This window comes from Amblyomma maculatum, chromosome 4 (genome assembly GCF_055883805.1).
Source record: "Amblyomma maculatum isolate TAMU_Amacu chromosome 4, ASM5588380v1, whole genome shotgun sequence".
Classification (NCBI taxonomy): domain Eukaryota; kingdom Metazoa; phylum Arthropoda; class Arachnida; order Ixodida; family Ixodidae; genus Amblyomma; species Amblyomma maculatum.
The window spans coordinates 181,022,359-181,035,694 of NC_139347.1; the positions used below are offsets into that span (position 1 = coordinate 181,022,359).

At 48.4% G+C, this 13,336-nt stretch overlaps 1 pseudogene; it reads left to right on the plus strand.

Annotated features, from left to right (window-relative positions):
* Positions 1–456: 456 nt before the first annotated feature.
* Positions 457–13,336, plus strand: part of LOC146193767 (uncharacterized) — a 109,524-nt pseudogene continuing 96,644 nt past the window's right edge.

The following is a 13,336-nucleotide window of genomic DNA, read 5'->3' on the forward strand; positions in this document are numbered from 1 at the left end:
GACGATGGAACAGCCGTTGACGATGGCACCAGTGGCGATGTGATTCAGAGGGGTAGAACTGGGCCGGCAAGGAAATTATGGATGTTGGAGACTTGTAGTGAAGCGGTTGGAGTCTCCATTGATTGCCCGCGGATGTTGTTCCTAGCCGTAGGGGTTTACTGCTGCTTTTATGACATCAGGACTTTAACAGTTTTTCAGATTGTAGACGCCGGATGAAGGAGTGGGTGGTCCTTTTGCTGCGCTCTATACCGAGAACCCCAATATATCCTGGGGGCATAAATGTTCTGTAATGTGGCTGAGGGAAACGCTAGTGTCTGTTTGCAACTTACATTTTTCCGTGTTTGGCGCCGGTAAGTCTTCTCCCTCGCTGGCGGCACATTACCAAGCGGCACAACCGAGGGCAGCGCCGACAGAGCAATTTCATTTGCTGGTGGCACACTACTGGGCGGCGCACACATGTGCATTGCCGACCTAGCTGTTTCCCTGGCTGGTGGCACATTACCAGGCGGCGCACCCATGAATATTGCCGACAGAGTGATCTCCCCTGCTGGCGGCGCACTACCGGGCAGCGCACCAACGGGCAGTGCCGACCCAGCCGTCTCCCTCGTTGGCGGCACACTGCCAGGCGACGCACCCACGGACAGTGCCGACCAAGCAGTTTCCTCCGCTGGCATCGCACTACCGAGCGGCGCACCCACGGGCAGTGCCGACTTGGCTTTGAAACATGCCGGTAGGTGAGTCGAAGGCTGTGGGGCCGGCTGCTGGTCGCCTCTGCTGCGCCTCTCTCTGCCTTCTCTGCTGTCATCATGTGTTGTGTGGATAACAGGTTTCCTAAACTCGCCATTCATGCGTCACTAGATTCCGAAAGGTTCGTCTCTTACTAACTGGGTTTAGAAGGACGGAATAAACTTCAGAATGGTAATGACGTTCCTAAGGAGGGCAACAATGCAATACGTTCTTTTCAAAAAGCACAGGTCATTGAATTGCTATAACTGCAAAAAGACAGGGCACATAGCAATAACCTTAAAACTGAAAGTAGCTTTTGCAACAGTTCAAGAACCAGACAAAAAGCTGCTACCGTTGGAACCGTACATGGAGGGGACTAATGTGAACGCAAAATGTGGAGAGCCCTTGCAGACCCCGTAGCAACTACGGACGCCAGCTGTATAGGGTGGCCTAAAAAGCAGACACATATGATAGGATCGCATGTTTGTATTATTCTGTCGAGGCTGCTACTGTCTATTTGAAAAAATTACCGCCACAGCACAACGTAGCCCTATCTAGAAAAAGCGGTGGAGTGGCTGAAGCATCGGCATTTTCTTGTGCTGTTCGCTGGTAGATGCGGGTTTTTGCGACCCTAGAAAGCAATAATTATCAGGGCAAGACGTAGGACAGCATCATACAAAACTTTTATTCGAAAGCAAACATCTTCAAGAGACAGCTTAGCTGCGAACACAAGACAGCCGCGGATTTGTTTCAATAATTAGGCAACGAAAACCTGGCCAGTGAGTTAAGGGCAAGCAACAACTTTACACCAATACCACTCTTCGCTGTCAAAACCCATAAGAAAGAGGCTCCATTCCGAGTAATTCTTGAAGACCGTTCAATATCGTACTATCGCCATGCATCCTGTCTTCAGAATTGACAGGCTTGTCTCTCAGTGGCACACCCGCTACTGGAAAGGAATTCAGATGAGCTGATTTATATTTGGAAAGGATTGCACCTGTCAGGTGCTCCTCTTGTAAAGAAGACAAAGAACAAACAACGCTGTGGCATCGCCATCATCATCGCTTGTCTCCGGCGCCCATCTCTCTCGCGCTGAAGCTGTGCCCTGCAGCTGGTAATTCGATCCTTCTGTGCCCGAATTACTGCCGGCGCTAGATGTTCGAATCAGCTATTAAATCCACATTTCACTTGGTGGAGGTCAATCTGAGGTTCCCTGTACCCCTCTCGCCCTGGAACTTCGCAGCAGAACATTGACTGCCCCAATGACGGAGGCCTGCTCCAGTCGTGTCCTCGTTTTGCGGCCAAACTACTCGTAGCTCATGACACAACCATCCCACCCGTTAGCGCTGTTCTGGTTCCCCTCACTGCCCCTTTTACCACCGCCACTACAGAGTCTTTGCGCCCTCTAACGTTGTCTGCCGCCGCCGCCACTTACCGCTGCCGTTTGCCGTCCTTGACATGAACAACAGCGCTTGCACACTTCTGGTAGCCAATCATCTTGCATCTCCCGCTATGTTGATCGAAGGGGAGTGCCTCGGCCGCATCGAGCCCGCGGACCTTCTGTTCGCCTTTGATGATTTGCCATTCCCTGTTTGCCAAGTTGATGCCTTGACTCCAACTCGTGTGGCTTCAGATCCGTTACAGCGGGACCTTTTTGACCATTCTGAGGACAGCGCTCTAGAACCTCGCCACCGCGAGCAACTTCTAGACCTTCTACACAAATTCCGCGCCTCCTTCGACATTCCGCAATCTTCCTTTGGCCGCACGGCGACCGTTTCCCACCTCATCGACATTGCCTCTCACCCACCTCTCCATCAGCGGCCGTATCGGGTGTCCCCGACTGAGCGCCGTGTTATTGGCCAACAAGTCGATGACATGCTGCAACGCGGAGTAATTAGAGAATCCTGTAGTCCATGGTCGTCTCCTGTGGTCCTAGTTAAGAAGAAGGATGGCTCCATACGATTTTGTGTTGATTATCGTCGCCTTAAACAAAATTACCCGTCGTGATGTGTACCCCCTCCCACGTATCGACGATGCCCTAGACTGCTTGCAAGGCGCAGAATTCTTTTCCTCACTTGATTTGTGCTCTGGGTATTGGCAGGTGCCCATGGCAGAGGAGCATCGCGCTAAGATCCCCTTTATTACTCCAGACGGAGTATACGAATTTAGTGTTATGCCATTCGGACTCTGTAACGCCCCAGCCACATTTGAAAGAATGATGGACACCGTACTGCGTGGCCTAAAATGGAACATCTGTTTATGCTACCTCGATGATATCGTCGTCTTTTCAACCGACTTCCCGACCCACCTGACTCGACTTCGCCAGGTCTTCACCTGCCTAACCCGTGCCGGTCTTCAACTGAACCTCAACAAGTGCCGCTTCGGTGCCCGCCAGCTTACAATACCGTGCAAAGATGGAGTTCTGACTGACCCTGAGAAGCTGCGCGCCGTTGCTGACTTTCCGAAACCGACCACTTTGAAACAACTGCGAAGCTTCGTGGGCCTCTGCTCGTACTTTCTTCGTTTTGTTCGGAATTTCGCAACCATCATAGCCCCCCTTACACAGGTCTTGAAAGGCGCCCTTAACCTCTTCGCTTGGTCGCCAGCCTGCGATGATGCATTCGCGACGCTGCGCAATGTTCTGACGTCACCGCCATTCCTTCGCCATTACGACCCTACTGTACCTACAGAGCTTCACACCGATGCCAGTGGTGTCGGCCTCGGCGCCGTCCTCTCCCAGCGCAAGCCTGGCTTCTCCGAATACGTTGTCGCCTACGCAAGCCGTGCTCTTACCAAATCCGAGTCCAACTACTCCGTTACTGAAAAGGAGTGCTTAGCAATCGTGTGGGCTATAACGAAGTTCCGCCCTTAATTATATGGCCGCTCATTCGAGGTAGTTACAGATCATCACGCTCTCTGCTGGCTCGCGTCTCTCAAGGATCCGTCTGGCCGTCTCGGGCGCTGGGCTCTCAGGCTTCAGGAATACGACATCCGTGTAGTGTACCGCTCTGGACTCAAACACTCTGACGCCGACGCTCTTTCTCGGTCACCGGTACATTCGCCTAACTCATCATCCCCTCCTCAAGCATCCTTGTCAGCACTCACCATAGAGGATATGCCTTTCGAGCAAAGACAAGATCCTTGGGTTTCTGCTAAATATCCTATGCACTACTTCTGCGGCTATGCATCCTCCGGCACTCCGCCGACAGGCCTCCCATTTTACCATTCGGGACGGCCTCCTCTACCGAAGGAACTACAACTCAGACGGCAGAAAATGGCTTCTTGTCATTCCGCGCCACCTCCGCTCCGAGGTTTGTGCCCACCATCACACTGACCCGCAAAGCGCTCATGGCGGCGTCCTGAAAACCTATGATCGAATTCGTCAAAGGTATTACTGGCGGGGAATGTACAATTTAGTACGTCGCTACATTCGCTCTTGTACCGCCTGTCAACAACGCAAGATTGCTCGCCACCCCGCTGGCCCTCTCCAGCCTTTACCGTGTCCAGCTCGCCCGTTTGATCGCGGGGAATCGACCTTTATGGTCCGCTACCATGCAGTACCGCCGGTAATCGATGGGTAATCGTCGCCGTTGACCACCTGACCTGCTACGCGGAGACTGATGTACTTCCCGCGGCGACAGCCCAAGAGGTAGCCCATTTTCTTCTGCACCACTTCATTCTTCGACACGGCGCCCCTCGCGAGCTACTCAGTGATAGAGGTCGTGTCTTTCCGAAGTTGTCCAAAAGCTCCTTTCGTCTTGCAAATCAATACATCGGGCTACAACCGCGTATAACCCACAAACCAACGGCCTCACTGAGCGTTTCAACGGTACGCTTGGGGACATGCTCGCAATGTATGTTACATCTGAATCTGGGAGCTCCAACTGGGACCAGGCACTGCCATTCATAACGTTCTCGTACAACAAGGCCACCCAAACAACAACTGGTTTTTTGCCCTTCTTTCTCTTATACGGCCGTGAACCGTCTTGTACTCTGGACACAATTTTGCCATACAATCCAGATGCCTTTGAGTACAGTGCTCTGTCTGATATTGTACAGAAGGCCGAGGAATGCCGTCAGCTAGCTCGCAAGTTTACCTCTAACACTCAAGACTATCGCAAAGACCAGCATGATAGCGATACCCCTGCTCCAACGTTCCTGGCCGACAGCTTCGTTTGGCTATGCGTTGCTGCAACCAGCAAACTAGAAACGAAATACCACGGACCTTAATGCGTCTTGGAACGCACATCCCCTGTTAACTACATCATCGAGCCAGTCACCCCTTTTCCGACTACCGCCGCCGCGGCCGTGAGGTTATCCACGTTAGCCACCTCAAGCCGTATTACAACCCCCTGGTCGTCTCTTCTCCGTGAGTCGCCAGGATGGCGACTTCTTCACACAGGGGAAATGTAAAGAAGACAAAGAACAAACAACGCTGCGGCATCGCCATCATCATCGCTTGTCTCCGGCGCCCATCTCTCTAGCGCTGAAGCTGTGCCCTGCGGCCGGTAATTCGATCCTGCTGTGCCCGAGTTACTGCCAGCGCTAGACGCTCGAACCAGCTATTAAATCCACATTTCACTCTGTTTATCCGAAATACGTTTTCCACAGCCTCATATAGCGTTTGGCCATCCTCGTCGTTAAACAAGCTATTGATGCATTCGGGGCAGTAAAGTTCCCGGAAAAATTCAGAATGTGCAGAGTCCATACTTTACGGCTGGTGCTCTATCTCGCTTACTTTTATGTGGAATTTCAAGGATAATAATCGAGCAAAATGACGCTATTTTTAAATGCTCTTCAGTTGCCCCTATCTTGAGTCCCCTCTTTCTGGACAAGGATTATACGCCATGCGCAGCGCCTATAGGGGCTAAAACCCCTCAATAAACTAAAAGTAGCGCCAACATGTGAAGTTTGCCGCCCGCCTCCTCTCCTGCGCTCTCCTTCGTCGTTCGACCCTCTCATTGGCCGAGCGCCGTCACGTGCGCACGCGCGCTTTTCTTTTTTGCTGGGCGTGCAGCTTCCTGCTTTCCAGCGGGGCGGGCGGCGCGCGCGCGGCACATATCGCCGTGTGTTTTGCTGCCACGCGAACTGCTACTAAATCGTTCCCGCTGGCTATTTAATTTTTTTTTCAAGCATGTTGCGCTCTTTGGCCGGCGGCACGGTGGTGAAGGCGAGTTCAACCAACGCAGACATCGCGTGCAAATGGTGTCACGCACTGACAGTTGAAAACGGAACCGTTTCAGCGCAAAATTAAAAAAAAACTGCTACCACGCTTCTCAAGTTTCATGGTAGCTTACAATTCAGTCCAACCTGCAAAGAAACCACACAGACTGCAGCTTGCGCAGCCTAGTTAATTTTTTTTCAAGCATGTTGCGCTCTTTTGCCAACGGCTGACGGACTCAAGGAGGTGAAGGCGAGTTAAATCGACCCCAAAATCGTGTACGTATGGTGACACACCATGGCAGGGGAACACGGCATCGTCTCGACGCCAAATATAAAAAAAAATAACTGCTACCTCACTCCCCAAGTTTACCGGTAGCTCACAAGTCAATCAAAGCTGCAAAGACTCCACACAGACTGCAGCTTCCGCCGCCTATAGTTAATTTGATCTCCAGCTGAAGTTGAAAATACATGGAAGACAGCTGCTGCCACACTTCTCAAGTTTACCGGCAGCTCGCAATCCAGTCAACGCTGCAAAGAAACCATACACAGACTGTTCCAAAATTGTTCCTGTCTGCCGCCTAGTTACAAATTTTATAAAGCATGCCGCTGAGTGCCAAATGTGACGAACTACGGACACACGGAGATGACGGCGAGTTGAACCAACGCCGAAATCGCTTATATGTGGTGTATGACACTCACAGCTGAAACTATTCTGGCGGGAAATTCCTGTCAACATTCGGTAATTATGTTTCAGCAGTGAGTAATATTTTAACATGAACATATTGCGACAAAATGCAAGGCTCTGGTGAGACCCGGCGCACGGCCGCCTCGATCGGCGCGCGCGCGGCGCTGATCGAGATGGCTGTGAAGGGCGCCTGCTCCGGAGAGCGCGCGCTAGTCGCGCACCCCGTAGGTGGAGCCACGGTCAAAATGCGAGAGGAGGAGCGGCGCCGCCAAAGGAGGAGAGAGGAGATGGCGCTACGTTTAGTTTATTGAGGGCTTTTAATAGGGGTTAAAACCCCTTGATGTTTTGAAAGTAGCGACACTCTCCTCCTTCGCGGCGCATTCCTCCTCGTTTCTCCTCGCCCGCCAGCCGCCCGCGCTGCACACGGCACTCTTTTTCACCCAAGCGCCCGCCGGCCAGCCGCGCCTTTGAACGCTGGCGTGCTTTTTAAGCACCGTTTACAGCTTCGGTAGGGAAAGTAATTTTCATAAACGATTACCCAAGCGATTAGAATGCTGAGAAAAAATTCTGTGGATTTTTTTTCTTTTTTTAAAGCACTTAATTTCTAAATATTTCCCAGAAGAAAACATTCTTCTGCAGGTGTCATTTACGAAAACCGTCTCTGAAAGGAGATGTGATGTTTTGCGGCGTGTAATCAACTAAGTAGTGCTCCAGGCATAAGTTAATGCGTATTAAGCTTATCAGTGCAAGACATCTAACGGTTTGCTAGTGTTTATGGCGGCGTACAATAAATTAGTTGTAAGTGCTGTGCAATACGATGTGTTTAGTTTCCTGATGTGAACGCAGGTGCATGCAGTGAGATGTGTGGCGCAGAAGTGATGGACTTAAAAAAACTTACAAAACTGACAGTTCAAAACAACACAAAAAGCAAGCACAATTGTACAAAAGCAATATCACGCTATGAATGAAACGGTTTTAGTGCGGCTGAAATAGGACCAACACGGTACCAAGCATGAACTGCTTACGATTTCCAGACATGTAATGAAGCCGATGATGCTACGTGGTGCAAGGGCCAGCACATTATTTGGAGCCGAAACTCTCCAGTAAAAGAAAGTTCAACACACGGAACGCAGTTTTATTTAACGTTTATTGTCTCTCCTTCACCCTTTGTGGACGTTCTGAAGTTTTTTTTTTCTTGGTGCACTTTACCATTGAGCCCCTTCAGTTTTATGTTACAGTAAATTGAAAGCGGATTGAAATAAAAAAAGTCTTTTCTGTTGTGAACAAAATTTATTTCGACATGAAAAGCGAAATCCTCACGTTAGATATTAACTACACAGTGGCTGTAAAATTTTCAAATTTATCCCAGGCAGTGGCTTGCTGCTTATGAAAGATATTTGTTTTAAAAGTATCACATAAAGGTCCTTTGCTTCGCAAGCAATGAAGCGTCTACACATCATTTAATGCTTGAAACAGCAACGCGCATGCCAATGCTTTTACTGGCACATTTGGAACTCTCAATAGAAGATCTTTTAGCCGCTTCACTTTTCATTAAAATTTGCGTGCGCAGTTTGCCGAATATTTTAACAATGTCTTCAAGTAAGTTATGGCAAGAAGGAAAGCATGTCTGCGAAGTTACGCTTTGGGTAATGGCTTCACCTCCGACTCATGTACAGAATTACGGGTTAGCTCTTCCTTATTAGTGCGGAAGTAGTTCTCTGCTATTTTTATCACTTCAATCACCCCTTGCGATGGAGTGGTCAAAGACTGCTGGTGCTTTGAAAAGTTTTTGAGTTCTATCAGCGTCGTAGAGCTGTCTCGTTCAATCAGATAATTATAGCAATTCTCACACTGTACTCGCTTCACAAGTTTTGAAGCAACGTAGCCTGCTAGGTACGTTAATGACTGCTCTATTTCAGGGCTCAGGTCAAGAATATCATCGGGCGCTTGAATAGCATCTGTGTCGCTTCTTGCTTCACTTGTGTCGCGTAAATGTAATAGTAAATAATCTTCCTCCTCGGAGTAGCTTCCTGATTTGCTAGGCTTCAAAAATTAACCTAGTGTTGCGTTCCTTAAGCTACATTTAAACTCATATAGTCTCGGGATGGGGTTTTGGGCGCGTAATGTAGAGAAAAAAAATTTTCAACCCCATCCTGGCCTAACCTGCTCAGGAACACATAATGAAAGTTGTACGTTGTGAGAAGGACGTCTTGTACTTCTAGTGCTGTTATTGTCGCTAGTATAATTCCCGATTGTACAGGCTTCCAGACAGCATTTTTTTCACGTCCAATTTGAATTTTAGAGAAGAGCTCGATTATCATTTCCAAAAATGCTACACTGGAGTCATACTCCTCTTGAACTGCGTGGCTAAAAGCTAGCTTTGTTGTCCGTGACGTGATCAGGCGAAACCACCTGAACACGGTTTCGATAAACCATGCAGTAGTAAGAGCGTTTCTCGGAATTTTTCCTCTGTCTTGAAGCAAGCGCAAGCCTGAAGCTGTGTCATTATGGAAAATGGAAAAAGCTGGGCCTACATTCATTTTATCGTACTGGCTTGGATCAAGAGAGGAAGCATTTAGGTGCGGGGCAAGTTTTATATCATCCGTTTCATCGTGCCTTACAAGTGCTTTAATGAACTCAAAATTCACGACATTAGTTGGCAAGTTATGTTTTTGCACAACTTCTTCGGGAAGGTAGATGAGGTGCCCTTTAGTCAAATGATTTCTAAGATTTTTTAACAAGTGAGGTACATCGCAAAGAAAAACAACGTGCGCAAGGTCTCCTTTGCTTGAGTGGGTGAAAAATGGCGCGCGAAGAACGAAAAGCTTCACAAAGAATGCAAAAAGCGCGCGTGTAACCATGGCGACCCCGGGGACAGCCAGAGTGACCAATTAGCGCGAAGCGGAACGCGCCGGGCGTCTGCGCGCGGCGTCGCGCAGAGGTGCCCGTCGCGCGGAGATCTGAATCCGAGTAGGTGGCGAGGAGGTGAGGAGAGGAGGTGATGCGGCGGCGGCAAAGTACAAAGCGTGGCGGTACTTTCTCTTTATCGAGGGATTTTAATAGGGGCGCCACTGAAAGCCGCATAGCGGCGGCTGTCGGAACCCGAGGCGGGCCTCACGCGGCAAGCTTGGAGGTGGTGCGTGCGTGTGATCAGCCGTTTGTACGCGTCTCGCGGTAACAGTGTGCGCAAAGGGATCGCCCTTCTTAAGTGGACATAGGTTCGATATCACGGCCGTCTGATACTACATCGCCTCCATATGCATCAAGTGTCTCCTGCAGACTGGCGTCAATAAGGTTGCGCACGAAGCGGAGCTCATTTTGAATGCCCCGCTTTCATTACAACGCCACGCTAATTTGTTCATTCCTTGACCTTTGAATCAATGTTCTTTCTTTGCATAATGGTACACGCTTGCTTCGTTTACATGCAATAAATTGCTACAGCAAACTGGGCAGCGTCATCGAAACTGCGAGCGGTTTCGTACCGGTGCGACTAAAGGAGAAACCAGCGAGCTTGCAAACCAGCATTCTGAGCATCAGAAGAATAGCGCATATTGGGATCCTGTAGCAAGAGTTCAGATTTTTCATGCTTGCACTTTACCACTGCCTGTACAGGATGGATTTTACCTATTCAGTCATCAAAAAGGCAGATCGGGTAGATAAATCCATGGGGGAGTGAGATATCAGCAGAGGCAATATCTGAAAAGCTGCATCACTGGTTAACCAAGAGCCTATTAGATTTAAATTTTATATGCTATTTTATATTTGTAGTATCATCTTCATTTTATTTGTATCACCCTCGCGGCCAACTGGAGAATTACAGCGCGCTATACAGGGTGTTTCATCTAAGATTTTACCTATTTTTTAAAAAAAGGAAAATTAAGTTTTATTGTCGATTCTTCTTTTAGCTGTTGTATTAAGAGTAGAGAAAAATGAGGAGCACTACACCGTACTAATTAGCTTAATAATTAACTAAGATTAACTAATTAACTTTTCTTTATACCAGCTAGAAGCTACTTTCAAATTGCAACAGTGAGCTACCGGTGTGAGAATGCCAAATGGTATTTTAAACGGCAAGAAACGTGCATTTCTTAAGGACTGCAGCACTGGCAATTCTGGCCACTTTCGACGCACGAAAACGAAACCTGGCAGACGAAGCGCGGAATTGTACGCGCCCACGAGTGACGCAGTCGTGACGTCGCCGGGCGAATTAAGCCGTCTGAAGGCGGCTGCTGCCGCTCGTAAAATACTCGTCTGGCGCTGCGTCATCACATCCAGTGGTGCGATATCTGTGCATGTACTGCTTTTCTTTTTAATTCACCCTCTGGGAGCCAAAGCTTGTAGTCAAGAGGGAGGGCTGATTTGCCCATACCTACGCCCGCACCATGACAAGCTTCGCCCGCAATGCGTTGGCGATATCTCAAGATCCTACCAGAACATGACGCAGCTTCAGGCGCGTATTTCGCGGGCGGCAGCGGCCGCCTCCAGACGGCTACTTTCTCTCGGTGACGTCACGGCTGCGTCACTCATGGGCGTGCATAAGTGCGCGCCTCGACTGCTAGGTTTCGTTTTCGTGCGTCGAAAGCGGCCAGAATTGCCAGCGCTGCAGTCCTTAAGAAATGCGCTTTTCTTGTCGTTTAAAATACTATTTGGCATTCTCACACCGGTAGCTCACTGTTGCAATTTGAAAGCAGCTCCTAGCTGGTATAAATAAAAAGTTAATTAGGTAAACTTAGATAATTATTAAGCTAACTAGCACCCTTTAAGGCTCCTGATTTTTCTCTACTCTTAATACAACAGCTAAAAGAAGAATCGACAATAAAACTTAATTTTCCTTTTTTTTTAAAAAATAGGCAAAATCTTAGATGAAACACCCTGTATAACAAGCTCTAGAACCTTTAGACTGAATATCAAGTGCATCGACATGTTATGTTTTCGTAATCTTGCCAGCCAACAGGAACACTGGCTCTGGTCTTCAAAGTAATTGGATGGCAAGTTTCAAAACGGATATTAGAAAATGTCTGTTCAATAACCTGCCGCAGCGGCTCAGGGTACTGAAGAAGATCGAATTTGACCGCGCCGCCTCCTTTTAAGTGGAGGTGAAACGCACAATGGAACTGCGTGCTGTGCGATGTCAATGCACGATAAAGATTGTCTGGCTAAGTATTTCATAAATCTAATGCGTATTATATATTACCGGCAGCGGAGGCAACCAAGTTTAAACAAAAAGTGTTCACGGAAGGTACAAAACATAGTTATCACTCAGCCCTGCCACATGGCAAATTTAATACCTTTTCGATCGAATGACATTCTTTCAAAATGATATTTGTTTGCTGCTACACGAGAAAATATAATGACATTCTATGAAAATGGTATTAGGTATCGAATGAGTTTGAGATACTCATCCGAATGCGAGCAACGAGGAAATGTGTTATCTCGACACCAGAGACTCGATGAGAAGATACACCTAAAATAAACTACAAACATGCCACCTGCATTAAATACTACTGTGCTCCTGTAATTGTGCAGCTAATCATGTTTGTGAAATATGCTAAATAGCATCGTAAAACAAAAACTGGCACCCATTGCTGCCAGCACACCCGTTGCCACCGCACCCAGCGCGGGCAGAACAGGTTGCTCCTGCTGCCGCGGTCTGTCGGCACCGAGTCGCCGACACGGCAGATTTCTTTCACCAGCTTCAGAAAAGCATGCTCTGTTGATCTTAAATAATAAGCGCTTAATTTGATGAATGAATAAAAACAATACTGCCAATCGCTGCTATGCAACGAGATTTTGGAAAAAGTGAGAACTCTGAAATACAAACAATTTTGTGCTATAGCTGACGCAAGTGTGACGCAGCTCCTCCGATTTCGTTCTCTAGCTCCGCTGCTAAGCCGTCGCAGAAGTTACACCTTCCCTTTACTGTAAGACAATTTGTGAGACAATTGAACTGATACTAAGGCAGTTTTATGATTATGAAATTTACTATTTCCAAAGCGCTTCCAGCTATGCTTTGATTCGAAACCATTTAGGCGTTTAGGCATAGCGACGACTAGGGCCTAGCACATGGCCAGAGCGCCGTCGTCGACCGCTTTCGCGGGAAGCGTCGTTGCGGTAAGCTCGCGGTATCCGATGTGGCAAGCGTTACGAATTTGCAATATGCTTTTTTGATGAGACCAAGCTCGGGGATTTTTCGACGGGCCTTAATACGCCGAGCGAACAATCTGGCGAAAACGTACGGGAGTCAACGGCGCTGTAGCATGCTGCGTCGTATGGCGATACTCGAAGGTTTTATAAAAGCTCCGTCATACAGTACACTAGATACTGCCTATTTTACGTGTTGCCCTTGACACGCTTTAGTGCGCAAAGTGTATGCGTTGTTGAAACTCGTACGCGTTTCGCAGCCGAGAGTAGACGTGCGCACCTTCCGTGCCCTTTCGTAAACAAACGCCGCCGACACTGCCGCTAAATTCATAAATGATAGTCCTAATCAACAGGCTGGTTACAAGGCATGCAAGAGATGAATGTCAATATAAAGGCTGCTTTCGTTAAAGCGCAGTTATCTTCGCAACATATTGAAGGCGCACCAACATTTGCATGTCAACCGCAGTTACCATACTTTGGAAATGCATTAGCTTTGGTCGTGTAGCAGCTCATCGAAAAAATGACATTAACCTAAACAAATGTAATTCGGTGCGATTGCTTGCTTCCTGCGTCGAAAAACCGCGATTCTCGGTCGCCGTCGTTATCGTGAAGCATCATTGG